The following is a 27,645-nucleotide window of genomic DNA, read 5'->3' on the forward strand; positions in this document are numbered from 1 at the left end:
TTATGCAGTCGTCATCTTAGGAGGTGAATGTTGGTCCAAAGAAGAACACAGTAGGTGAAAGAAAAGAAGATGCAGGAGCTGTTAATGTGGTCTTTTGGACAGCTTGACTTTGAAGGAAGTACATAATTTATATGCAATTACAAGGAAAGCTGTGAAAAGCCTCTGCTGGAAAGAATGGGAAATTGGGACATTTTCATTACTGGTCTTTCTTCTACCGTAGAAACTGACAGGTCATATTCCAGGGGGAGCATTGCGATTTCTGCTAGAAGATCTATAGCCCCTCCAGAAAGTTTATGGCCAAATGCAAGAACTTTGAAATTTCCCTTCGTTCTCTCATTGCAAACTTATAACCTGAGACATGATCCTGTACTGTGCTGTGGGTGAGATGAGCATTGCAGGCATTTTGCAAGGCAGAAAGTTTTCACTTGTTTCTCAGGATTGTGATTCCTTCATGCAATGATCCTCCACCTGAGAATGACCCTGAAAAAGTATAAAAGATTTTTCTTTCAATACTTCCTAGTTTGGCTAATGATTCTGTGCATTTTATGTCCTGCATTACTGTCTGCCTGATGGAATTTGATAAAGCTCCCAAATTTTTATGACAGAATAGGAGGTGAGGCCTCATGTATTTTCATTCCTGCTTTCACTGGTCTGCATTTGTTTGAGAATGAAATATTTCTTGGTGTGCTGACTTTATGGTTTCTTCATGATTAAAGTACATGGGAAAGTAGAAGTGTCCTTGGATATGAGTTTGAAAAAGAACAAATGATGAATTTTCTAATTGTGAAGCAAATGCAATTTCAGAAAGTGTTGGGTGGCTTTAGGGAAAATCCAGGTTAGTGTCTTTGGCAGGCTCTGCTTTTACAAAGGCACCCTGAAAAAAAGAGAAAGTCCCTAAACAAAGTAATTACTTGGCACATATTTCTAGCAGGCATTGTCTCTTTATTTGCTGAGAGGGCAAAACGGGTAACTGATCCTTGACTGAGGTCTGAAGGCAAGTACAAGAATATAAATAAAATGTTAATAGTTCTGTTCAAAAGAGATGATTGTATACCTTATACAAAGTAATTAGTTCCATAAATTTACTTTTACTTTTTAACAAATGACTGAATGACAAGAATGTCTTTTGTGAAATGTTCTGTTTTTGTTGTTGTTTTTAATGAAGAAATATCTTGATATTCTCTAATATTGCCTATAAATAAACATTACCTTGGTGTTTTTTTGTATTAATTATTAACCTTGTGTTTTTGTATTTGCCAGGTTTGTGCCACATCCTGTAGGATGTTAGAATGAGCTGCTTAGAACACCAAGATGGGAAGTTGGTCCTGCCCTGAAAAGCCAGCAAGTTATATCTACCAGTAAAAATGTTTGTAGACCACAGAGCACGGGGCAGCCTCCAAGAAAGACAACATGCCTCAGACTGTTGGAGAACTCTGCCACTGCAGCCAGCCTCTGTGGAAGATGAGTAGAGATTCCAGGTGAGAGATGGTGTGGCTGCACTGTGGAAGTTGTTTCTGTACTACGATGTTAGTGCATGTAGAGGAAGGGAAAAGTGATTTTATTTTTAGTTAATGTTGGATGGTACAATACTTGTGAAGAATGTTGAAAGGTCTTGAAAGTGAGTTTAGAGAATGGGATGACAGCCTTGAAATACATTTCAAAAAAGGTGTTCTGTATGGGATATTTGTAGTGGAAGGAGAAAGGAACATTGCAGTGGAAGAAAACAGCAAATCCTTTCTTCTCCTGCAGTTCCTTCTCAGATACCACTGTTTTTCAGCAGCTGGTAAAGCTACTCCTATATAGATAATTTTGAAAGAGCTTTAGAAAATTTCAAGGTGAATGGTGTTAAAAATGAGAGAAGATTATTACGACTATTATTGTCTCCCTATGTTCTTTGTTTGGAATTATCTTCTGCAGTTTTTTCTTCATTTTCACAGTAATTTTCAGTCTCATACAACCCCCTACTTTCTCTGCTTAGACCAAGACAGGGCTGAGGGCTGTTCTGGCTTGGAAAATGCTAACAGACTCACGATGAGAATTATGATAGCACTGGAATGTGCTATCATCAGTGGAGAAAGTCAACAAATTAAGGACTACTTGATTTCCCTTGTGAATTCTACTATCATTTATGTGAGATGTAATTAATTCATTGTTGAAAATCTATGCAGTGGAATAAGTAAAACTTGTATTACACTGTGCTTTCCACAGGATAGGGGAATCTCAGCTTCATGTAGGATTTTGGTTTGGTTTTGTGTTTCTGAGAATCAAAGTGTACTCCTGAGTTTTAAAGTATTCTTCATACTGTGAAACTAACCTTCATAGCAACAACAATAATCAGTAGTTTATTTTATGTATGAATATATTTATCGTCATTCTTCCTAGAATATCCAAAAGGACTTGATAAACAGATGGGTGTATTTATATCCTATGTTCCATGTTAGAGCTGCTGTTCACCTGAGACACATCACTATGCTATGCTCTACAGATGGACAAACATACCAACTGACAAAAAGGGTGGAGAAAGGATAGTTGTAGACCTAGCTCCTACTTACCACTCACTTGCCCTGTGGCTGCTTTATTCTTTACAGAATCATTTAGGTTGGATAGGACCTTTTAGGTTATCAAGTCCAACTGTTAACCTAGCACTGCCAAGTCTACCAATAAACTATGTCCCTAAGCACCACATCTACGGGACTTTTAAACATCTCCAGGGATGGTGACTCAACCAGTTCTCTGGGCAGCCTGTTCCAATGCTTCACAACCCTTTCAGTGAAGAAAATTTTCCTAAAATCCAACCTAAACCTCCCCTGGTGCAACTTGAGTCCATTACCTCTACCTCTTGCTTTATTGCTTGTTTCTTGGGAGAAGAAATCCCCCACCTTGCTACAACCTCCTTAGAGGTAACTGTAGAGAGTAAGAAGTTCTCCCTTGAGCTTCCTTTTCTATAGGCTAAATAACCACAGATCCCTCAGCCATTCTTCGTAAGACTTGTGATCTAGACCCTTCACCAGCTGTGTTGCTCTTCTCTGAACATGCACAGTATTCAAGGTGCAGCCTCACTAGAGCCAAGTACAGAGGGACAATCACTTCCTTGGTCCTACTGGCCATACTATTTCTTATACAAGTGAGGACGCTGTTGGACTTCTTGGCCAAATGAGCACACTGTTGGACTTCTTGGCCAAATGAGCACACTGCTGGCTTATATTCAACTGGCTATTGACCACTTCCCCCAGGTCCTTTCAAACACAGTAGTGAGAGCTGGCAAAGGACAAGTAAAGAGGGTATCTGTATTTATATGCATACAAGCATGTCCGTCTAGCAATTAAGTGATACTATGAATCCCAGTTATTCAGAAATTGTTCTTCAGATTATGATATTGTAGAAATAGTGGCTTGTGGTTCTTTTAGTTTGCCTTTTCTTTAAGCTTTCTATCTAACCAAAAAAGCTAAAAAGTTATAACATAGAATAATAATAGTAATCCCAATAATAAAATTCCTAGGATTTTCTCCTTGAGGGGGAAGCAGACAGTTCTCAGTCTCAATGAATTTGTCTGGGTATCAGGTGCCTGACTGGTTAGTACTTGCATATCCAGAGTAGTCTCAGTATTGTTATCTCTTCCTCAGTCATGCTTTCAAGTTTAAAGGGAAAAATGAGATTATTGTAGGTTTTGTGAGGTAGGAATTAAACAAAGGATACAAATCTGTAGGAAATTAGTTTTGTGTATAGTAGTTGAAAACTGAGATCATCCCATGGTCGCTTAATCCCAGATGCTGGGGATATTAAAATATTTCATAACATGATATTCACAATATAATAGCAATGAAAGTTAGACAGAGAATGGGAAGGAGAAACAAAAAGAGACAAAACAATATAGACAAAGGAAGAAAAGAAGTAAAGTAAAGAAGAGGAATGTAATACTACAGGGAAAAATCTGTGCTATAAAATCATTAAAAAAAAACACTGAAACTTTTCAGTCAAATAAATGTAAATAAAAACTTGTTTCAGTAATATCATAATTACACAGCGGAGGTGGAGCAGAAATATTTTTTTTTTTTTGCATCTGTGTCAATTTATCCTCTTCTCTGAAAACACCAGAGAAATCTCTTCAAAGAATCACTTTAGTTCATAGATGGCACATATGTATTTTGTTGCTGTATACTCCAGACTGTATCAATAACTGTATACTTCAATAAAAATATGTCTTCAGAGAATTGCTCAGTCCCCTCCATCTCCTTCCTCAGAGGGTTTTATTTCCTTCTTAACTCTCCTCCTATTTTACTTGGCAGTTTATGGACTGCTAGAAAGATGATGCCTAAGCTGTTTCCTTCTTGTAGTTCAGCCTTTCTGATTGAAAGAGCATGAAAAAAATGTAGGTGAGCACAGCAGAGTCATCTGCTCGTATACTAGCCTACGTGCCAGAACAGACAATACTGCTACAGTCAAGAACAATGGAAGTTTTGATATTGAAATTCACAGGGGAAAAATTGAGTTCTGTGCTAGACCTTAGACATCCCCTCAGAGAGCTGATGTTTCCAGTAGCACACTGTACCAAACACCAGTATGCAATATAGTTTTGTGCAAGCTCTTCCTAAAGTAGAGTCATCAGCTTAACTTCTGTATTTTTGTAATAGTCTAGATTTTCACCAGAAATCTATATATTAATTTCTGTGGAACAAATAAGCCAGATAGTCAAAAACAAGAATATTGTACATAGGGCATTACAATAAGATTGAATGATTCTAGCACAGGCATCTTTACCCACTTAGTTCCACGGTAAGTAACCATCATTAAACCTCTTTCCACCTCTTTAAAAAAGACTGAGGAAAAGAAGAAAGACTATGAAAAATGCCTAAAAGCCTGTTTCAGGCACAGGTGCTAGACAGACTAGGATCATCCACTTAATTAAGATAGGTAATTTTAATTCAGAATAGTTGTTCTTAATGTGCGCATGAGCTACTTATATTTCAAGTCTGAAAAGGGCCTTCTATTTTCTCCTCAACTATATCAGTAGAAAGATGGTGTTTTTCTCTGCAAAAACTCTGTGTTGCTTATATCCTTCACTCATGATGGTAATAGTATCAGTGATACTTGAAGTGTAAATACCAGATAAAAATGAAAATACCTTTTTGTTCTACTTTTCCTTCAGCAGAAAATAGTTGTTTGTTTGTTTGTTTGTTTTAATATGATGTTGGGAATGATATTTTCATTTCTGAGAATAAATATAAATTTAATTGTAAAGGGGTGAGGCTGATTTTACTGCCCATGTTAATGTCTGATCTTCTTTCCTTGAAGAGAAGAAAATACAAACAAACAAAATTGTAAACAAAGGAACCACGTAGATAGGAAATAGGGCATGTATGTTCCAGCTTTTACTTCTATTCTTACAAGTGGAAAAAGGCAGCAGTGCTCATAGTCTCTTGTCTGCTGGAAATGTGACAAACCGTGGTAGCATGGGGTTTAGCTGCCTCTCTGCCCACAGCACTGTTTTGCATCAACAATAATGTATCTGGCCAATCAGTGTCAGATAAGGATCTTTGCTGGCTAAGCCAGGCTTTCTTTTTAGTAGAAGGCAATGGAAGCCAATGATGAAGAAAAGGACAGCAGTAAGGAATGGAAAAGAGAGGCCGGATGCAGGAAGCTAGGCTGAAGCTGGTAAAGTTGGCTGTGCTTGCTTAGTTCTCCTCCCTAACTCAGTTGGGAACATCTCCTGGGATCTGTGGATTGCATTTGTCAGGAGGGGATGGATGGATGGATAGGCTGCAGAAAACTTTGCTGAGGCCAAATGAAAGAGAAATGTACCCTTTGAATGTATTTAGTGGAAGATATGATAGTATGTGTGTGGAAGATTATTTTCAACAAATGAAGTAGTGAAATGGAGAACGTTAGATATGGGTAGCTGTGAGAAATGAGCTGATATGAAGATGCTGTGCCTGTAAATGAGAGGCAGGGAGAAAATGGAAAAACTCTGGTAGGGACCAACATGCAGCCCCAGAGACTTGGAATTTGATGCAATTGCTGGTGATCTGGTCTTCTGAAATTTGGGAGATGGTGCTGATTGCAGTCAGTAAGGATTAATTTAAACATCCCTCTTGAATTTTCTGTGTTTGTTTAAATCCTGGTGAAACTAGGTGAAACATTGATAGTGCTGTATTGTGAGGCACTGGTACCTCAGCTTGTGCTGGGCTGTTCCAGAAATCTGTGTTGCTCTAAACTTAAAGTTATGGAAGGAGGAAGATGCCAGCAAGCCTACATTTTACTGAAACAGCTAGTGTTAATCACTTTTTTTTTGTCTCCATTTCTGTTTTTAAGTGAATATCACTTCTTCTAAATCACTTACCTTCACCTTCATTGTCATCTAAGGTTCCTTTGTGGTGCTAGGTATTTGGTGTGTGGTTCCAAAGTTTAATTCATATTGATGCTAGTTCCTGCAAGCTCCCATATTTCTCCTCCCACTTCACAAGAAAACTAGACAAGTGGAATTCCTTTTAACTACTCCATGGGTTGACACGTGGTATTAATGTGTGCAGATTGGTGGTATAGCAAGTGATCTTCATTATTTTAGGAACAATTCTACCCAATTTTAGAAATATTTAGGAATAATTCTCTATAGGACACCTTTTAAGGGATATATATATGTGAATATATTTTGGGGTGTTCCCTCCTGCCAACCTTGTTTTTAGCTCTAGCGTTTACATAGCCTTTCAGAGCTGTGGATTTTGGAGAACATCAATAGCTGACCTTTAAAGTGTATGAGTTTTAAGGTTAACTGTATTAGAGCAGTGACTGAGTAGAAAAGCTGTTCAGAATATTTTATTTTTGGTTTAATTTATTGTCCAAAATCCCATGTCTTCCTCTGAAAAACAATTTTTGAGCACACTTAAGCTGCCTTTTCTGTCAGAGAAGGTTCTGATTTACAGGTGGATGAATTTTCTATGGAGAGGTATGGTAAAGCTTGTGAGCTTTCTCCACCTACAAAAAGACACTCAAAAAAACTTTGTGAAACAATAATATTGCAGAAAATTTGTCAAAATATTAAAGCTTCTGTATCTTATATAACTACCAATACCCCAATAGCATACTTGTACATACCCTGAATTTTTAATATGAGAGAGATTACTCTGTAAGAGATCAAATGAGGAGTGCAGTTTTAGTTCTTGGTGGCAGTGGTATGAGGCATGGGAATTTCCTGCTAATGTGACAAGGAAACTAACAAGAAAAAGAAAAGTGGAACAAGAATAATTTCAGGGTGGATTTAAGGAACTAAATACAGAAGTATGAATATAATTTTTTAAATACAATTACTCCTTGCATAGCTTCTTCAGAGATCCATAAGCTCTGCAGCTCTGATGTCATACAAAAGTCTTTTTTGTACTTTTAGCTGAAAACCAAGTCCCAAGTTTGAGCTGAGTTTCACAAAGTCTTTAAATCTATGGAAGCTTAAAATTGTGCAGAAGTTGTGAAAGTGCATCATTTATATAAGAAAACAAACACTAATTTTCAGAGAACCTTGAATGACAGAACCTGTGCAGGCTTGTTGAGCTCTGTCCAGGCATTCGGGTGTTCCTCACGCTGTGCTTGCAACATCAGCGGTGCATATGTGGCTTCTGGGAAAGTGCGCACAAGTGTTAGGACCTTTGTGGACCTTCTGTGACTGGATGTGACTTTTTCAGTCACTAGGGCTCTTTTTATGAACAGGCATGGTAACACCCTCCTTTTTATAAGATAGCAGCCTCTCCCATACTCCCAAGTATTCCCTCTTCATGTGTCTCTGCAGTCCATGCAGGTTAGGATTCTATTAGACATTAGTGGGGTCTCATGTTGCATGATTACAGGAACAATTATTTTAAAATATGGCCTTCACTGAGAAAGTAACCTTGTTTTAAAACAGAGAACTTCAGTTTGTAATTCAGCACCACACCTGTGAATGAAGCAAATACTGAAAATCAACAAAATACAATGAAAAAGATGGACATTGACAAATGACAAAGCTTCATTCAATTACAAACAGGAAAAAGCAAACAACCTTCTGAAAAAAAGCCCTAAAACGGTCCTTCTGCAATGTCAAATACAGGTTTCAGTTTCCAAATGAATGTAGAATGGGTTATACATAAATGCCTGTGGCAGTGGAGGTGAAGGTAGCATAAGCGATGCTTTGGAGAGAAAACAAACTGGCAACATCACATGAAAGGGCTTTCTTTCTCTCTCTCAGTCTCTCTCTCTCTCTTTTTTTTTTTTTAATAAGATATTTGTATTTCAATATATTTGGTTATTATATTGGTGTTTGTGTGTAGCGAAGTAGGCAGCCCTTCTCAGTGGAGAGTGGACTGATGGGACATATCAGTGTTTTTTCCTCATACTCACCACCTCCTGTGTGTACTGTGCATCAAGGGAAGCAGTGGTAGGCCCATAACTCCACCAGGTTTTTGGGCTCTGGTAAGTTACCAGGAACAAGGAAAGATGATAAAATAGACCTGGAAGAGCTGTAGATGAACTTTGTTTTGCTAGATTGAACAGTTAAAAATCATAAATTTCTGGCTTTGCCTGGTGTGAGCCAGCCGAGGCCTAGTTACCCTCCATCAGTCTGTTCTGCCACGCAAGGCGAGCAGGCTCTGCCAGCTGGGGCACGGTGCTGGGGTGTCTCGAGGGGCTGCCCCAGCCCTGAGAACAGTGCCATGGCACTGTGTACACAGTGTGCAGGGTCCTGGACAGGGCTTTATCTTCAATCCTGCTAATACCATGCAGTAGGACACATTTCCCCGGTCTCTGCGTCTGTCCCTTTCTGAAGGTCTGCCCCACTCCAGAGTTGACAGCTCCTTCTAGCAGCTGCTCCAGGATTGTTTGGCCTCCCCCAAATAATCTGTCTCTTGATGACATGTGACCCCTAGATAGAACCAACAACTTCATTCCTCACACTGTCCCTGGTGACCTGTGACTGCTCTGCTGATTCATCACAATATATTATATGAGACAATTGTTTCCATGTTTAAACTAGTAATTAGCTTTTTTTTTTTTTCCTTTTTTTTTTTTTTTTTTTCTTTGCCATAAATCTGACTGATTTCAGTTTCAACTTCTCTATACAGCCAAGACATTTCTCAAGTGCTCCCCTCTGCTGCAGGAGAGCATATTTGTTTAAGAGTGGATGGTGAGAAAAAAGAATTGGACAAGGTGTTTATGAGACATGCCAGTCTAAAAAATGCAGTGTTTTACATTGTTTGAATATTGTTTGATTTACTACTTTATTTACCACATAGCAGTTGAAAAAACAATCTGACCCAGCAACCTTTGGACTGTTTTTCATATAGCTATGATGGGTGCCTTTTGCTATATCTAGAAAAAATATCTGGCTGTTCTCAGAGTTGTTCAGTGTGAAGTTTATAACCAGAAGATAACTGCGCAGAGAAAGCAGTGCTGCTAGTGCTGGGACTTGGAAGAAAGCAGAGAATTGCGTGACAGGGTGAAAGAAGGGAGGGAGAAAAGCTCTTATTTTAGCTCTTATTTTAAAGGTCCTCAGAAGCCTCAGCTAGGTGGTTATCTGATTGTAGCAGCTGCAAGTTTTATTCACTATATAATATCCTGCTTTACCAACAGTAAAATTTTACTAATGCTATCAGCCAAATAGCAGCATACATTCATCAGTTTGTGTTGCTGAACATCTAAACAACAAGATCTCTCTAACTAGTTAACCCAGCTCTGATAAACCTCCCAAGTCTTATGTGACATTTCAGATAGTGTTGTATAACTTGGTGCTCAGCTGTGGGAATGTCTTTGGGGACTGGAAAGAAACCTTCGAATTAGACAACTGACTAACACTGCTTGCTTTCATGACAGGACTGGGCAGAGCTACTTAATATCTTCAAAACACGTGTAATGGGTGTGTAGTCTCACTGCTTCAGAACGGCTAGTGAGATGCTGGGGTGACAGCATCACCACACTGTATCTATTCTGAGGATGAGACAGGAAGGGGAGAATCCACCTTAGATTTGCAGTTTTGGCTAGAGCTAGTAGCAATCACCACAGGAGATTTTCAGGCTGAGCTATATGAATTATCTCAGAAAGGTGTAGGACAAAGCTGGGTGTCTGTTTCTATCTTCTAGCGTCTCATGTGCTTGAGCAGTCAGAAATCGGGAACTATCTCCACTATCTCCTGCCTCTGTTATTCTGCAGGCAGTGACAGGAGCTGGCGTGAAGGTTTGTGACCTTGTCACAACCTGCAGGCAGTGATAAGACCTGGAAGCTGGCTTGTGACCACTTGCAGGCAGGCAAAGCTATGGATAGCAAGGTGTTTGGCTACAGCTCTGGATATAAGGGGGACAGGGACAGATAGAAGCATTCTTTCTGTGGTGGGTGCAGTGCTGGATGGAGCTGAAAAAAATTATCATTGCCATGGGAACTGGTGAATGAGAAAACTGTTTTTGGGAATGACTGGACTGGGTTGAGTGCTTCATGGAGGTTAGCTTGAGGTAGAATTATTTATTATCAGCAACATTTAGTGACATCTAGAGATCTGGAGGCAGAAACAGACAGACATGTTTACCACTATTTTATCAAATTTGGAATTGGGTGATATTTTTTTCCTGCAAAGAAAAAGGAAACAAAAGGTGAATTTTGGTCCATCATGAAGATCATCTCCTAAAATAAATGCCTAGTAGGCTTATTATATATGTTAATAATAATAGGACCTCTACCGGAACTTTGTTCCTTTCTTAGAGAGAAGGAGGGAGGGGAAGAGGGAGAAAGCCACGTTGACACTTGTGCGAGCAAATGCAGAGAATGAAGCAGAAAATATTTGGCTGCAAAAACTGTTGCAAAGCACACCATGGCACTCCATATCATATGTGCAGATTTGCTGTTGATGTATATAGAGAAGGTGATGACACTTGCTCTTTGAAAGGAAACCAGATATTTCTCAGGCTGGTGAAAGAATAAGAAAAGCCTGAGAAAAGGCATGAATACCAGTAGCTGTGAATGCCATGTTTTAGATGATATCTAAATCTTTTTCCCCTGTCTCTGCTAGAGACACATGAATTAAGCTATCGCAGATTGTGTTGAATTTTTATTGCCTTTTCCTAGCATAAGTAAGGTTGGTGGGCTACAGTGTAGGGCATACAGACAATCTTAGAGAGCTTCAGATTTCAGCATGCGTTGTTACACCTGTTATTGGTCATATGGGTAATTACTGGATTTTAATTTAACCTTGTGGATGGCCAGAGTAGATTGCAGCCAATTCAGTTTTTTTTTTTTTTTTTTTTTTCCCCTAAGGCAGAACAGAAACAGCTTGCAGGATTCTTCTCAGCTGACTTTTCAATCAGTTGTTTCCAACTCCTGCAGTTGTTTCAACTTTTGGTTTCAAAACCCAGGATCTCTTTATATGGCTTTCTTTACTGGCTGAGCTTCCGTTAGGGTCACTACCTTTTGTTCAAGAATCTCATCCAGTTTTCTGCAGGATTTTTCAGTGGGTAGTTCTGCTATGTGAAGCTTATCCCACCTTTTGGCTACCAGAACTGCATTCAGACGAGCTTTGCCCATGATGCAAGTTAAATATATTTATTTTCTACTTCATGGCCTGCAGTAAATGGTTTCTCTTGCCTTGTCACTCAAATTTGGTAAAATGAGTACTTAAAATAGCTTCCACCATATGCTTTTTCTAAAATGTGGAACCTCTTGATTGTGAGGGTAATAGCACCAAATTCATCATTAAGTAAACAAGCTTAGATGATACTTTACAATACTTTACAGCCCTCCTGCCAGTAATGCAGATATTTCTGACGTGAACTCATGTGTTTGTTGAATCTGCTGTTACATCCAGGCTATTTCTGTTTGAAAATGGCAAGTCTCATTAACCAGCTCTGTTCTCTGAAACGTATAAGCAGTTGTCCTGGGCTGTGAGCTCACAACTTGTAGCCAGATATCCAAATAAATTCTGGTTCCTCAAGGACAGGCAGCAGAATAGAATGAGACATTTCTAATGACAAAGTGCTTCTGCGTGACCACAATCTGACTTCTACATTTGCCAAATGTTTCCTTTGCAGCAGCATTTCATTTTTTGGGTAACATTGCAGTTCAGTTAACTGCAGATCAGTATCTCAGCTCTCTTGTTTCATGTAATAAAACTTAGCACAAGAAACAGCTACTTAATAGGAGCAGAGGAAGGAGAATAACTTCTGTTCACATGAATAGGACAATTATCTCCTTAACAAGAAGAGGAATTTAGTGTTCAGTTTTACAAATATGGTAACAATTATTTATAATCATGAAACTGATTTGAAATGCTTACGAGTGGTAGATGGCTTCATATTCATTGCCATTATTGTGCTGTCTAGTCCATGAATCAAAGCAGACTTTCAGTGCTGTCTTTTCTGCCTGGTTCATTATCTACAAACTGTAGCATATCAAGAGAATATGCTTACTTTCAAGTAAAGTACAAAGAAATCAAACTTGAAGCTGTTTCCATTTTGATGATTTAGAAAAAGGGCCCAATTCTTAATTTCACTATTTTTCCAATGTGTTTTACAATATTTAATAAGGATTTCTGATAAAGTGTCGCTACTGATATTGCCAGAAACAGCTGGTGAAATGTCATTAAATTCTTCGTGGAATTACTTTAGAAAAAATATGTGTAAGAAAATTATTTGTGGAAGAAGCAGCTTTTTGACAGAGGCTATTTCTTGTCAGGGAATATTTTGGTGTTTCTGGATATGATCAATTTTTTTTTCTGGTGTGGCCAAGGAAAGAGTTAATGCTCATCTGCAATACACCGTATGTTCTCTTTAATAGAGGTAAAAGTGAATGTAGGTGGTGCCCACTGAATTTGCTGGTCCTACTGTGGCAGAAATTTCCTCAAAGAATCCCAGTGCGTTAGCGAGCCATGAACCCACATCTCTCTCCTCTCTCTACACTCATACTGTCAATCCTTAATCAAGCTGTGCTTCTTCAAGTGTTTTCCCATTTGATATTCTAGGACTTTCTCCCCACTTTATATCATGCTAACTGGTCTATGGTTTCCTGTTATGTCTCCAGGCACTTTTAAAATAACTTTGTAATGTTAGCCACTTTCCAGTCCCCAGGGGTCTCTTCTAAACTAAATGAACTTCTGAATGTGTCTGCTAATTCCTTAGTTTGTTTCCCTACTTCCTTAGCACATTTGGATATTTGCGTGGCCATGTTTTTCAAGATAGTCTAACCATTTTAATAATTCTACTATCACTGCAGAGTTAAAAAGGAAACAAACAAACAAAAAACACAAACAAAAACAAACAAAAAAACTTTTCTCCTTCAGAAACAAACTTCTGACCTCTTCACAGAAGAAATAAATGCAGCACAGGCTTCCCTTTCACTTTGTTTATACATCATAGTATTAAAAAGGATTTGCACTCCCATACAATCAGTCCTGGCCCCCTGCACTGTAAATCTGTTGTGTGCAAGGAAAGACTGGCTAGAATAGGGTAGTTTTAACATCTTTCATTGTTCCTTGTTGTTATTATTTTTTTTTCTCTCTGCCATTAGCAGGAGCGGTTGGTAATACCCTCAGCCAGCCCAGCCTTGTCCCTGTTGCGGAGCTGCTGCTCAGCAAGGGTGAGGCAGTCTCCTCTCAGTGATGAGCAAGGATGAGGCCAGGGTGTGCACTGGAGGTCAGGATGAGGGGCAGACCATGGGGTGGCCTGTCTCATCCACTGAGGCAGGTTTTATCCTGTTAAACTCTGTCTAGTTTTTAATTTAAGCTCATGAATATTTTTGTTTGGATTTTCTGTTGTCACTTGAATCCTATTTAGATGTTCTGTCTTTTTATGAGGACCGTATTCCCCTTAATTTTTATGAGGAGTACATCATGACCAATTTAAAAGTCAAAATTATAGTGTAAAAATCAATGTTAGTTGCCTGTGAAAAGTATACTGGCATAAGAGTCACTGTCACAGGTTCTTGCAATAAACAGCTGGGCTTTTTTTTGGATTAAAATGTGGGGGAAGCAACATTTTGGTGAGAAAAAACATAACTGGTGAGAAGAAGTAAATACAATCTGTCTGTAATTCAAGAAAAATCTGTTTTCTTTTACTGAATACCATTTAGATGTAAGGGAAAATGTATGTTCTTATGTGGCTATGGTCAAGATATTCTTAACTATGGTTTGTTTTATATAAGCTATTTCTCATACCCATTAAAAGCTGTTAAGTGTTCTTTTTACTGATACTTGTATGATTATACTTTTGTAATATGATGACATTCATTCTTGCAAGAACACATTCGACATCTTTATTCATCAAAGAAATGAGGGAATAAATATACATTTTCTTATTCAATTTGAGGAGGATACTAAAATGGAAAGAAGAAACACATACAAGAAAGACAGGGAAATAATGAAATAGCATCTACGGAAAATCAAACTGTGCCCCGTAAATACCAAAATGAGTTTCAGCCTGGAAGTATGCAAGCAATATGTTTGGAAGAATAAGTATTTTGAAAAGCAGAAACTTTCCTGCAGTGGTTGGGGGAGGGGGGAGTGGATAAAAATGTGGTGCAATGATGGACAGATGATTTTGTGTAAGTGTGCAGTGAACACCAGGAACAGACACAATCCTTTGAGTTTCAGTCAGAATATCTAAAAACACTCTATCACAGAAGGAGCAAGTCAGTCATTCCTGCCTGTGGTGCAGCTACATCTGGAAAAGTGGTTTATATTCTGAGACATGCAATGTACAAAAAATACTGAAAAATTAGAAATTGCATATGCCCCTCATGTTATACCTCCATATGTAAGAGGAGACTTCTAGGCAGGTATAAGAATTGGATCTGCTTAGAATGGTTATCTGGGTCCTGAAAAACTTTTGAATTTGCTTTAATTGCTTTCATGTTTTGTTTGTTTTAAGTTGAAAAAAATCTTTGACCATCACAGGACTGATTACATTATATACTTTCAGATATATATTTTTTTCTACTAATGGGACAAACGGGCCAGAATTGCCTTATTCCCCACATTTTAAAGTGGGAATTGGGCCCCCCACCCCATTTCCTACCCAGGGGCAAGACAAAGATAAGAGGGCAGCCAGCCCTGCCTTTTCCTGAGTTGCTGGCTTCAGCCTGAAGCCTCATGTTCCTGCACTGTGCTTGGTACAGGTCAGGTCCTCCCACTGCCACAGGCAGGGCCTGAGGTAGCTTTCTGCTGTGACTGCAGGATGCTTTGGCACCCCTCACCTTCACCCTGTCATAGGATGTCCCACACTGCTGTCACCCCCATGTCTCTACAGTCACAGCCAGTAGCTCTTGTGCAGGCAGGGTGCCTCTACAGCCCTGGCAGTGAGCCCAGTGCGGGCTCCAGCTGGGTTAATTTTTATAATTTCACTGTCTGTGTTACTTGACTGTCCTTTGCAGCAGGGATATGGCCCCTAAGCTGCCAAGTGAAAAGCCCTGACATTCCCATTTAAGCACACTTTACAGGATTTCAGGCAAAAGGGAGACTGAGGCCTGCTTGCTGTAAATTACAAGATAAGATTTTTCCAGCAGCTGCAAATGTAGCACCACAACCCAAGAGAACACAATTTATCACTTTACCTAAACAAGTAAGAAATTGACCTTGAACTTTGAAAGGAAAAGGACACGTAACAAATAAACCAGTTGCATTATTTCAGATCAGTGCAGAATTGACCTTCTTTTAGTACTTGCAACTGGATTCTTTCTTTACTTCTTATGCTTTGGTTCCTTGATTTTTTCCATCTTAGGATTTCATTATCCTTTCCTCATCCAAAAAAACAGGTGTGCAGGCCCGGAGATGCTGCAGCATTCTCCCTGTACTAGCCAGGTGTCCATCTGAACTGAAAAGGAAGCTCAGTGACTCAGCTAATGGTCTTGGAACAGTTTATGAAATGAGGACCTTCGCCAGAGATGGAGAACCAGTGCACCAGCCAGAGAAAATGTTATTTGATAGTTCTTGATTTTTTAAATTTCTGATAATCTTTTCTCCTCGATGGATTTTTTTTTTTTTTTTTTTTGTCTTTGCCAGCTCACCTAATGTGCAGCCAAAGACCACAACAAAACAATTTTCTTAGGGAGAAGAGTTAGAGAGAAATGTATACAATTTATCCAAGCTGTGGATAGGAGACATAAATCAATAACTACTCAATTTGAAGTTAAAATATGAACATTTAAAGTGCTATTTGAGGTAATAAATAGGAAAAGGAAGGGAAAAGGGTAACTGATGCTGATAATTAGGGAAAACTTGCCAGTTGGGCTCGCCAGTAATTTTCAGCAGAAATATTGCATGTTTGATTTGTGTCCAAATATAGTATAATTCTGGAAAGTGTGAACAGGACTGATTTATTCAGGGTGAAAATGGGACAAAGAGTGTGTGTGTGGAGGGTAGGAGCATGAGTAAAGAGTGGACTACTTGTATCTATGTGTGAAGAAGGAAAACATAACTTGGATCTCCTGTAGATGTTGAACTGAGTTTTAGAAATACCCATGAAATGTAGACTGTTGTGAATGTTTACTAGGATAGCTGAAAGAAATTACTGGTCCTTCACTGCAATTTAGCACCCCTCGGCTCAGGTGCTGCATCACATGAATGCTCCTAAATCCTTTAGTGTTAGGTCATCTAATTCATCTTAGATCATGGCCTTTAGTTAAGATGTTAATATGTTATTTGTAGTATTATAAAGGTTGGAGCTCTCAGGAGCCCATTGGGATTATCTAGACAGAGTGAAGTTACACACTTAAATCTTTAAAGGACTGAGACGTTTGAGCAGTGGCATCTTCCATTCATTTATTTTAGCACTGAAAGACTGGTAGCACAGCTTTAATGTTGCTGAAGAGTATAAGGTATTAAAGGTTTTTCAGTGTTAATGTGTTGTTTCTGTCTTAAGCAAAATACTGTATCAGGGATGAGTACAAATGAAAGCAGAGTACAGATTACAAGCTATTTTGTAGCTGAAATGCACTTGATTTCACTGGGCTTGAAAGTAAACTTGACCTATGAATTGCTTTAAGTTACTTAATCTGCACAAATATTTCATATTTTTATCTCATAAAATTTTACTATTTATGTACTGTTAAGTTTGAGGGGTTTTAGCCATGTGTCCTTCAAACTTAGTTCTCAACATGAAACTGTAGATGTTTACCCATTTTATTAATTTTATTTGGTTTAATTCCTTAAACAAGCCCCAGAATGGCTTTCGAAACCTGTTGACTCTGTCTCAGCTCCAGGAAAATGAATACTTTCTCTGTAATCCCACTGTCCTTCAATTTTGAGAAGTAATTGAAACCTCTCCTGGGCAATTGACCAGCCATTTTACATACCTCCCTTATCTAGGTAAACATTTCCTGATCTCCTTTCTTCTCCATCCCTTGAGGTCAATAACAGTTTCCTATGATCTCTTTATTTTCAAACTGCCTGTTCTCTTCCTCCCTCCCTTCCAAAATTGTGAGTAGAATTAATGAATATTTTCTTTACTGCTCATTTTTCACTCCCTTCCTTTTCCTTACATTGTACCCTGTTCTCCCACTCCTACAACAACTGCTAACTGCTTTTTTTTTTTTTTTTTTTTTTTTCCTTTTGGACAGATGTTACCTTTAACTTGTATAACCTGTAAGTGAAATTCTTTTCACTTTCATAATGAAACTGTCATTGCTGTTTTTATCGATTTTTGCCCCAGAATACTAGAATATCTTAGAGAATTAATATAAAGAAAACAGACAACATTCACAGAAGCCATGAGGTTAATTTATTCTCAGTAGGCATTTGTAATGGATAGGGACTTATGTTCTTCCACACCAAGGATGTGTGTGCAGGTATCATGTGACGCTGATTTTTGAATATTGATTCCTGGTGCTCAGTTGCTTATGAGCAAGCTATAGGTCACACCAGTCTGACAGCAGCAATGAATAAAATGGTTACCACACTGAGCTATGTGAAGAATTTCTGAATTGACAGAGATAAATATTTTGACAAAGATAAATTTGAGTTACTGGCTTAGCCTGTGGTTTGTTTAGGGTTTGTCATTCTTCTGGAAGCTATAATCAATTTAAGTTTGTCTGGCTCGCCTGGCTCCAAGCAGAGGGTTTTCTGTGCTTGCATGCAACTCCACACCTTGTCTCCCAGAGATGAAACTCACAGGGTTTCCATCGAGCTTTGCTGGTTTGCTACTTCCTTCCTCCTCTCCTAGCAACTTGCTTTCATATTAGGATGCAATTTGGGATGCCAAGGAGGTGCATAGAGCATGAAATCTTGTGGCCAACCTCCAATTTCATCTGCTCCTTCTGACAACAAGAGCATGCCACGGGTGCTGCCATCCAGCCTCAGCCCCGCAGAGGCAGCCCCCGTGCGACACCGAGGAAGGATAACTCCTGGAGTCAGCCAGTCCTTCTGGTGCTGCTGTTGTCAGTTGCATGCTTTTGAGATATCATTCAAATTATTAGTGCACGAGATCAGAGTTGGCTTGTGTTACAACACAGCGTTAGGATTATTTGTAAATCACGTTAATGGCTAAACCAATGGAATAACTCCCCTCCCTCAGAACTGTTGGTTGGAAACTAAAGTAAGGCCATGTGTCAATAATATGGAGTGTAAATGTTAAGAGTCTCAGATGCTTTCTTCAAGAATAGAATGGACAAGTCACTTACTTATATTGGTCAAGCCATATTTTATCGAGAACATCAAAACGTTTATTGATTCTCAGTTAACTACAGATTTCATTAAAGCAATTAGACATTAAAGGATATTCTGAACTTCTTGCATACGTTCAGCTTTACGGCAGTACAGTTGGTAGCTTTTGCAGCTTTCCAGTAGCATGTTGGACTGGAAGATGAGCTGGGAGGAAGACAGTGCTTTGAACTGTGGTCTGATTTTTATCAACATTCACAGCTATGCTGTGTGGATGGAAGCACAGCCAGACCTGAACATGGGCTTTACACCTGCCTTGTGCAGGTGTGAATAGCTATGAGAAATGAGGAGTTAAGAATCAGGCTCCAAGAGTTTGTGTGCAGACATTTTTCAGGTGTTTAGCACAAATTGCATTAACCACACAGATTCTTTTTTTGCACATCCTCTGAGTTTGACCAACTTCATAATTACTTCTAACAGCCCTTGTGTATATAGAGATTATTTTTATTGGCTGCAAAGTTTAATTGCTGGTTCAGTTGACAGCATGAATCACAGACATCAGATGTTTTATTTCCAACATTTTTATGCTGGTAGGAAATAATACTGGGTGTGAGGAGAACTAAAAGAAATTCACTTGCCAGCCATGAGCTTTAAGTTTGTTCTTGTGTATATGTGGTTTTTGTGTTTTATGCCCCCCCCAAAAAAAGCTGTTAGGGGTTACTAATGGTGGGAGGCACTGTATTTTTAAGATTTGCTCCAGTTCATAAGGAGTAGGAAAAGACTTTGCATTTCTGCTAGGGAAGGGTTGTGGGAAGCTCTCTGGATTATAAAGACCAAAGATAAACCTAATGGCTCAACTGTACAGTGCTGAGACTGCCTGCTTCAGGGCAGGAGGGGAAGGGAAGGGAAGAAGTTAAACATGCATTCAAGCTCAAAATGATACTTAATAGCTTTCATGCCAAAAGCTGCAAGATTCATTCTGTAATTCTTTATTTCTATTTTGTAAAATTTACCCTTATTTCAGTATAATAAAACTGAGAGTTGTTTCACCATAAACTGCTTAAATTTGCAGACTCTACACTTTATTGTAAAGTGAGTTATTTTTTCAGCTGCTCTTCAGTTTTGCATCAAACATGGAATAACTAGGAGAAAATGTTGTGAATATAAAGCTGAAGTTCTGATTTATTCAGTCATTAACAAAAAAGCCCCATGCCATTTCAATGATAATAGAATGAAAATCCAACTGGTGTTTTCTTTTTCAAACTTGTTTTCCATAGAGATTGCTGCTCTTAGGCAAACACCTATTTAAACCTTTGAAATGTATAATCTTAACTTCATACAGCTCTAGTAGCCTAGATTTGTTAATGTTTCATCCCTACTTGCAACAGTATTACCATCTAAGTTTCAGTAATATAAAATGCATTTGTGGAGCAAACACTAGGAAAATATCTTTCTGGGAAAGATGTTGCAGGTATGAAATAAGGTTTATTTATTTTATTTTATTTTTTTATTATTATTATTATCATCAAAGCTTTTCTTTGCCGCTGCTTTTTAGTGTGTTAATAAAAGTACTGGATACAAATCTTAAGTGATATAGCAGTAGGTGGTCAGAAATCATTCCAATGTGTTGGTTCTACATGTAATTAGGAAAAAAAGGAAAGCAAACACTCAAGCTGCAGCCATGGACTAGTTAACCTTGAGAAAGAGTTCTGATTATTGAACGCACAAACAGTCAACACTGTAAGCTTAGTGTAGTAATGCTGATAAACCTGTGAAATATAACTAGTTCCAGAACTGGTTATTTGGTTACTTGAGGATTGTCTATGTGGGATTGACTTGAATATAGTGTGAAATGTGAAGGCTGTTTTATTTGTTTCCCATTCAATAAGCCTGCAATATGTACTTGGTTGTGTTTTCCCCTAAGATTTCTCTTAGACTTGGTGGTTTCACTGAAGTTTCTAAGCCCTTAATTAGGCTACTAGGACCCAGTGGCACTTAAAAAGTGTCAGAAGAGATGGAGAAAACCTTCCCCATGGATCGTAGAACCAATGTCCAAGCACTTTTCTAGGGCAAGAGTGTAAAATACTGCTGTGGTGCCACTTGCAAGGTATGGGGCAGACAGGCCCCTGCATAAAGGGCCTCTTGCTTCTTTCTGCGTGTCAGGGCAGCACCTGTTGTTGCTGTCCTGCTGGGCACTGCTGCATGGGACTCTTGCCAGCAGATGAGTTGTCTGCTCCAGGATAAACAGGCTATTGAAAATTCCATTTAGTGTATGCTGAGGTCTTTCCGTTCTTATGTTCTATGCAAGACTCTTGCTCAGTTAGCTTTGTCGCAATTCCTTACCGTGTACCTCACCCTTTAGCAAGGACTCCAGCCTCTTCCCCACAGCAGCAACCCCATGCACGGTGCACAGCTGTTGCCCTGCCTGGCAGCTCACTACAACTCACGGGATGTGTTGCTGACCAGGAGGCAGCCACCGTGCTATGTGTGAGCTGGTGCATGGGCTGAGAAACCTCCCGAGATGGTGAAATCCCCACCTGCACACCCTCTGAGTCATGACCCACCAGCATGCAGCTTGGGAACCCTTCAGAATGCTTTTCTGGGGAGAGGAAACATATGTTTGTGAAAACTGAGGCAGGTGAGAAAAGACTCAGCGTCATGAGCCACAGTTGACGTTTTAGGTGACTGCACACTGTGGATGGGATGAATAGGATGAATAGGATGGGATGAATACAGCTACCTACTAACAGCTATCACACACACGCTTACATAGACAGGCTCAGCTATGGATGGGGTTTATATATTTTAGTCTGCATTTGTGCTGTGATGTTTTTTCACTAACAATATATGACTATAAAAGTCCCATATCCTCTGCCTAAAATAACACTAGAATTTTGATTTATTTCTCTGATTCTTTTTCAAGTGCTGTAAATCATATTTTTGTGTTCATTTACCTATGCATTTTTGTTTGAGCCACTGGCACTGAAGCTGACGGATGAGAATCAAATGAAGTGTGCTAAGTGTCGCTGCTGTAGGCTTTCATCTCCCTACATTCTGTGGTATGATTTATCTCAGTAATACATCATCTGCCTCATTTTCTTTTGCTTATTTTATTTAGTGTTGTCACAAATAATATCATTTGACCATCTACCATGAGCACTAAGCAGTTGTAAATTAATGAAATAAACTGAATCTATAGAACTCATCTGTCCCAAATTTGATTAGAGACGCCAGCGTTGTACCAAGCCATTTACTACAGATGAACCTCATTTATTAAGGACAGCTTTGCAGGGTCTTAGCTAACTACAGTAAATTGTTATGCATAGTATTTGATTTTAATGAAAGTTAAGTGACTTTTTTATATCTCAATGATGATTGGTGTTTTAAGTCCCTAAAAATGGGTGGTTTCAGTTACTTTGCAGCTTTGTTCTGAGTCACTGGCATACATCTGCATAAGTACCTCTCCTCTCTGACTCTCCAAAATGGAGTAGTCAGTTTTACCTATTTATAAAATAAACTAAATAAAGGTAACTAAAATACTAACTCAGTGTCTCCCATTGTGGTGTTGGAGATTCCTTTAATTCCTTTACTGCTAACTGTAGTACCTAAGGTTTGTTGTTTTTTATTTTTTCTTGGTATGTCATTACAGAATAATGTGATAATATAATATTGAAGTACATGCTTGAGACAAGCCCCAGAATGGGGAGCTATTCTAGGATACTGGGGATTGTGGAGTTAGTAAGAAGACAGCAAATACTACCATTCAGCTGGAATCTAGCTTGTATAAAAAATAAAAACAAATAAACATGTTGGTTCACTCAGATAAAGAAAGCTAATAGTATGGTATTTTAATGGTACATAAAACACTGATATGTATTGAGACTTATGTCCTAACAGTTAGAGCTGAACAAAGAAAGGTTAAAATGATTCAAGTTCTGAAATGTGTATGCTGGGAAGTGGTTCAGTTAGATATAAAACACCCAAATCTTCTGGACTAGCAATCACATTTTGAAAGAGAAAAGCAACAGAAGGGATATATTGCAGGAACAGACAGGACAAAGCAGGGGAAACATTGCTTTCTGAACAGACAGAAAACATTGGGGAAACAATAACTGAGAAGAAGAAAATAGTGTAGAGGCAGAGAGTAGTTTAAAGCAGGTAGATAGAAAGTTCCTTGGAAATATGAATGACATGGACACAAATTAAGACCATCTAAAGCAAGCTTATTTTTTGTAGTATTGATCGGCAAAGGATGGTGGTGAAAATCTTGTATACAATTCTGTATCAGTGTTTCATAAGCCCACTTCATGATTTGATTATGATCAGACAGCTATAATGAAGGTCTGCTAGGGTAATGGTAATGCATGATGAGAATCATAGTGTCAAAGGCAAAATGAAAACACAGTACTCTAGCTGAACAAATATATCATCAATGTCTAAAACAATTCATTTTATTTTTTTTTTCCTGTGTCATTTTCCTCCTACTGAATTCTCATCTTAAACCATTTTATGGTAGGCTTCCACACTTGGTCTGGGCTGGTAGGTTGCATATGTTCTCTAAACACAGTCATCTTGCAGTTGTAATGTTTTTTCTCCTATCTAAATGTGTGTTAAATGAACTGGAGAGAACATTGGTACATGTGGGTTGTAAATAGCACATGCAAATAAAACTGCATTCAGCACAGTTGCCTAATGGAATATTAAGAGGAATTATATGTGCAACTCATTTTAATAATGTTTTATTATTAAAGTATGAAAATTTATGAATTGCAAAAAGCTCTAATTTTGGATTCCAGAAGAAATATAAAAGGAGTAGTCTTTTATTTCTCTAATTCAACTAGCTTAATGTTACATTCTTCAAGAGCAAAAACAAAATTGTTTTTCTCATAGATGGGTGAGATCAACATTATCCAAAGCAAACCAAGTCTTCCTGTCTTGAATTTCACCATAAAAAGATTTTGGAATCAGAAGTAACCAAAAATTTTAGAAATGAGGTAACAAGCAGAATAGAAGTGCTTGTTGCAGAGGTGTGCTAACAGCTCTGCTGTATGGATGGTATATGTGATTTATTTTAATTATCATCAGTGCATTAACAGATAAGAAAAGATACAGACACTAAACTACATTTAAGAAACTGTCCCTTGACACATTTGAAATCCTACTGATGATGATTCCCAACACAGGGATGCTGTTCAGCTGAATTCCTGCTTGGTGGTGTACTTGGTCCAATATGTGTGTGTGCACGTGGGTGTGCATGCATACATGTGCACAGACAGGCCATATGACTGGAGGTTGTGTCTCTATTTATGGATACAGATAGAATGTGTTGGCATAATTTGTATTAAATCATAAGGAAATATCTGAAGCTGAATGGTGGATTCTGTAGTTCTGAGCTCTGTTACTGGAACATCCCGAGACACAATCTGTACCCTGGAGACCTCATGTTTTGGTCTGATGAGACTTAATGACAGACTGAAGTTGAATAACTAGAAAGAAACGGCTGGATTTTCTTGGCCCCCCACTTGTTACTGGAGTAAGGAGTTATGATGTGGTAACATTGGGCATGGTGAGTTCTGTCTCGAAAAGCCAGTTCCAGCTCTCAACAAGGGTTTTTCTTTTTATGAAGAGTGACTCCAGCCCCATATTCTATTATGTTAAAGTAAGGTCTTTGATTGCTGTATTGAGGGTTTGGAACAGTACCACTAGACTGATCTTGAGTAGAACAGAAATGGTTTTAGCAGATTTCAGTGTTTTTAGGTTGTGTCTGTGGTTATAAAGGAATGTTTTGCTCTGATATATTTTTCCCAGCACATCTGTATTGAATCGCACTGTTTAGACAATTCCTTAAAGAGAAGAATTTGGTTTCAGAGTCTGAGATTTAGATTTTCTGAAAGTTGCTTGACATATGTATAAGCTTTAGAAAAACAAAAAACAAACAAACAAAAAAAAAAAACACATATAAACCTGGCTAATGAACCTTACATGAAAAAATTAATCCTGCTTCCTACCAAATATTCAGCATCTGAAAGTATTGACTCCCACAAAACACCTTGCTGAAAACAGTTAGAATTATGATGCATACTCAGCATGCTAGCACTAAAACACAATTTTCTTCACTGAAGTCTTTTGCATAACACCCTAGAGACAACTCTAATACAGTCTCTGCCACCTATGGTTCACATCAAGATGGAGGTCAAGGTGTAGAACCATTTAACTTAAATCCCTACCCCAAGTTATTAACTAGGAAGAGAAAAGGAGGAAAACATGCAAGGGAGATCTGTTCTACATGACCAACATAAAATAACTTTGTACTTATAGGTGGTGATAGGTAAAACAGAAAATGTCAGCATCTGACAAGCCACTCGAGTGTTTTAGCAGAGCTTCAGGCTTTCCTTATAACCTAGGTAAGTTCATATTTTTTAAGGGAAAAAAAAGTTAGAGATGCTGCAAAAGGGAGTGTGTGTGGAGACAGTATTGGTAACTACAGGTAAGGGTCTGTGAAGATTTTTATATTAAACCCCTAATTTCACAGGTTTCTTCATGAGAATATTAAAAAAAAATTCCTGCTGGGAGTTTAGTACTGTGTAGTGGTGCAGTTCTTCAAACTACACTTTGTAACTACCTTACTTGCTATTTTTGTTATTGTGCTGTTTAGCTTCTCTTTACTCCTCTCTATAACTAATAATAAATTAATTATAAATAGAAAACTAAAAGAGTAGCATAGATAATGGAGGATGATGGTGTGGCGAAGGGAAACAGGAGCAATTATCCTTTTCTTGCACAGAGTTGCAAGGTCTGTATTCTGAATTAGCAAAATTGACTTCCAGAGGTGAAGCATCAAAACTTTTGGCACCTTTCATGCTCCCTCCTTCCCCATGTAATCTTCCCCAGCAAATTATAATGAAAGGAAAACTGAACTTTTTAATGGGACTCTGTGACCACGATGACAGTGCTGCCTAGCATGGAAGTTAAAATAATACTTTCCATTTTAGCTACATTGCTGAATACCAATAAAGGATTGGACTTAAGTGGCCCAGCTGCAACTTAAGTAGTACTGCTGGGCAATTTCCAGTTCAAAACTAGCATATTTTTGAAAAGTTCAGTGCTCTAAAGAATCAATTAAAAAGATCTTGTATGCATCAGTCTGCTTGTATATTCGCCTTCAGTGCAATGTTTGATTAACAGCATGTTTGCTTACATGTGGCTATGATGTTATATTTGAGGTCTTTAAATGGCAGGTTTACTGAAGAAGCAGTTTCCAGTGTAACACCTGAGTAGTTCATATGAAGAGGGATCTGTGTGTGAAGGTGGAATTTGGCTGCTGGTCTGGGGAAACACAAGTTTCTCTAGAGGAAAGTTTTCCTAGAATTTGTTTCCTCCAAATTATGTAGTATTGAAATGGAGGAACCCGTTTCTGGATAGGCTGCACCGATGGGCTGAGGTCAACTGCATGAAGTTCAACAAGGCCAAGTGCCGGGTCCTGCACCTGGGGCGCAATAACCCCAAGCAGAGCTACAGGCTGGGAGATGAGTGGTTGGAGAGCTGCCAGGCAGAGAAGGACCTGGGAGTGATGGTGGATAGTCAGCTGAATATGAGCCAGCAGTGTGCTCAGGTGGCCAAGAAGGCCAACGGCATCCTGGCTTGTATCAGAAACAGTGTGACCAGCAGGGCTAGGGAGGTGATCGTCCCCCTGTACTCAGCTCTGGTGAGGCCGCACCTCGAGTACTGTGTTCAGTTTTGGGCCCCTCGCTACAAGAAGGACATCGAGGTGCTTGAGCGGGTGCAGAGAAGGGCGATGAAGCTGGTGAGGGGCCTGGAGAACAACTCCTACGAGGAGCGGCTGAGGGAGCTGGGTTTGTTCAGCCTGGAGAAAAGGAGGCTCAGGGGTGATCTTATTGCTCTCTACAGGTACCTCAAGGGAGGCTGTAGCAAGGTGGGGGTTGGCCTGTTCTCCCATGTGCCTGGTGACAGGACGAGGGGGAATGGGCTAAAGTTGCGCCAGGGGAGTTTTAGGTTAGATGTTAGGAAGAACTTCTTTACTGAAAGGGTTGTTAGGCATTGGAACAGGCTGCCCAGGGAAGTGGTGGAGTCACCATCCCTGGAAGTCTTCAAAAGACGTTTAGATGTAGAGCTTAGGGAAATGGTTTAGTGGGGACTGCTAGCGTTAGGTTAGAGGTTGGACTCGATGATCTTGAGGTCTCTTCCAACCTAGAAATTCTGTGATTCTGTGATTCTGTGATTTTTTGGTAGGGTCATGAGCTATAGGGTCATGGGCACTGTACTGCAGTTTCTCACTTCTCCCAGTAAACACTTTGATGCACAAATCTTCCCATTGCACTCCATATGTGGGAACCTTACAGATACCTGCTACTGCTTCATTTCTTTAAAGAAAAAGGAGAATAGGTACTTTGGGATGGAAAGTCCATTTGAGGTAAAGAGGCAAGCCTGAAGAAAGAGATAGCCTAGCTTTAGTCCTTGATGTATACAAGAAAGGGATGAAGAGGTTGTTATTTCAAACTCATGAAAGTCATTACTTCTCTAAGTGACGCAGCAGCAGAGTAAACCTAGCTTCCCAGGGTTCCGGCACAGACAAAATAGGAGTACTAGGGCAAATTTGCTGCCCTTATAACCTTCTGTCTTAAAAATCTGTGTTGCTTGAAAGATGGACTATTTTGCCTCATTCTCATCCACCAAAATGAGTTAAGAATGGTGAATCCTATATGAGTTAGTTAGGTCCTCCTTTATGCAGCCTCCTTCTCTGCTCCTTCAGACATCTGGTGCAGATCTAACAGGTTGGACATTCTCCGTTCCTCACTGTCTGCTCTTCCATGGCAGCTCCAGTTTGATCGTATCAAACAACTGAGCATATCAATGCCTATAAATACAGGGCACAAGGACTTTCTCTGACCATCTGTATCAATGTAAATATTACTTCATTGATCTGTCTTCTAGGTGGTATGAAAACTGTCATTCTGGGCTAGAATTATCCCATGGGCCAAGAACTGCGAGAGGTTCACAGCATTAGTCTCAGCCAGAGGTGACAATTTTTCATTTTTCCT

The 27,645-nt window shown here is 39.0% G+C and overlaps 1 protein-coding gene across 1 annotated transcript in view; it reads left to right on the plus strand.

Annotated features, from left to right (window-relative positions):
* LOC311440967 (uncharacterized protein) overlaps nt 1-27,645 on the plus strand; it is a 181,617-nt gene that overhangs the window by 71,584 nt on the left and 82,388 nt on the right. Inside the window, exons 4-5 of the transcript XR_014695681.1 lie at nt 1,261-1,478; nt 1,979-2,176. The gene's annotated coding sequence lies outside the window, so the exon portion shown is untranslated. Of the gene's footprint in view, nt 1-1,260; nt 1,479-1,978 lie in introns of the transcript that reaches the window.

This window comes from Aythya ferina (genome assembly GCF_964211825.1).
Source record: "Aythya ferina genome assembly, chromosome: 8".
In the NCBI taxonomy this organism is placed as follows: domain Eukaryota; kingdom Metazoa; phylum Chordata; class Aves; order Anseriformes; family Anatidae; genus Aythya; species Aythya ferina.